Here is a 1,492-nt window from a genome sequence, read left to right as displayed (position 1 = left end):
GGGTGGTGAAAACATTCTATGTCTTGATAGGGATGTGGTTTACACAGGTAGGTGCATTTGTTAAAACTCACTGAATCATAACAAGTTCTGTGCAAGTCATACCGCAATTAAAAAAAAAAAAGATGCATAGTTATAAAACGGGTCATAGAGCAAATTTCAACACATTAGCGATTCTTGGAACTACTGACTATAAAAAGTAAATGTAATTTGAACTTAAATAAATTTATACATATGATTTTTTTAATCTTTGAAAAAAAAGTTTTAACTGGTAAAATTTTTTCCTAGTACCAATGGTTTCGATAGTCTGTTTCTTAACTACTTCCACTTTTGCTTTTAATCATTATTTCTATAAAACAGAGTTCCCTTTTTATGATGTTACTCTTTAGTCAATATTTAATCATAATTAGAAATGAAATGGAAATATGCAATAATGCTTAAAGTCATAGAGCTTTAATGGTACATGGCTGGTGATATGAAGGGGTGGTTAAGAAGGGTCACCCCTCTGTACACATAGTTAATGATATTTCCCCTACAAAATATAATAACTGCAGTGAGACGGATTCTACAGACTACGAATTTAAAGCTAAAGCAGCACTCTTACCCAGTACTGGAACCACAGCATAACACGATGCCAAGAATGCTTCTGTGGGAATGCCACTATCTTCCAGAAGTTCAATGTCACTAAAGCTAAACAGTTTGGTGATAAAGAGGAGAAAAGAGTGAAGATACATTAGCACTCTCTGCAGTTCAGAGGAAATCATAAAAACAGCTGCCCCTTCATAAGCAAATCATTTGGTCTGATTGCAGAGATGCCCCAGAAATTGTTTTTCTATTATGATACAGTCTAATAAAATCATTTCCAAAGGTAATCTACCCAAGCAGGCTAAAATGTGTTCACAGAGTATACTCTCACAATCCCATGCCTTTTCACCCCCAGTTCCAGACAAGGTGACTAGTAAAGCAGAGACTTGGGTGGACCATATTCACGATTCTGTTGGAATACACCATCACCTGAAAAGAACCCTAGGATTGATTTTCCAGAAGGGAAACTGGTGTCCAACTGCAATGATGTTAGAGAGTATAGATTACCTGGTGTTCATGGTGCTAAAGAAAGTTGGGATGGCTTCTTGGCCTTCTTCCCAGTGGGATTCTGGGGAATTTGCTTCAGGCTGTGCCAAGTCGCTGCCATGATTTCCCAGGCTCTCCCCTCCCTCTTCCTTCATTATTTCACCTTGGACTTCAAAGTAGAAGATACTTATCACCAATCTATTATTACTAACCTATTATTTATTTATCATGAAAATTAATACATATTCATTGGTGAACATTTCTAGAACACAGAAAAATACACAGAAATAAAAATCCGTGAAATACTGCACACATACACCTATCTACTATACATACGAACAAATAGGGTTTTCACTGAACAGCGTATCAAAAAATATTTTCATTATCATTCCATACTCTTCAAAACATGATTCTAATGACCATG

At 35.9% G+C, this 1,492-nt stretch overlaps 1 protein-coding gene across 1 annotated transcript in view; it reads right to left on the bottom strand.

The window, feature by feature from the left end:
• PLEKHA8 (pleckstrin homology domain containing A8) overlaps nt 1–1,492 on the bottom strand; it is a 54,990-nt gene that overhangs the window by 24,880 nt on the left and 28,618 nt on the right. The window lies entirely within an intron of this gene.

This window comes from Hipposideros armiger, unplaced genomic scaffold (assembly GCF_001890085.2).
Source record: "Hipposideros armiger isolate ML-2016 unplaced genomic scaffold, ASM189008v1 scaffold_47, whole genome shotgun sequence".
Classification (NCBI taxonomy): Eukaryota; Metazoa; Chordata; class Mammalia; order Chiroptera; family Hipposideridae; genus Hipposideros; species Hipposideros armiger.
Note: the sequence above shows the minus strand (reverse complement) of the source record. Positions and strands in the feature narration are given on the sequence as shown.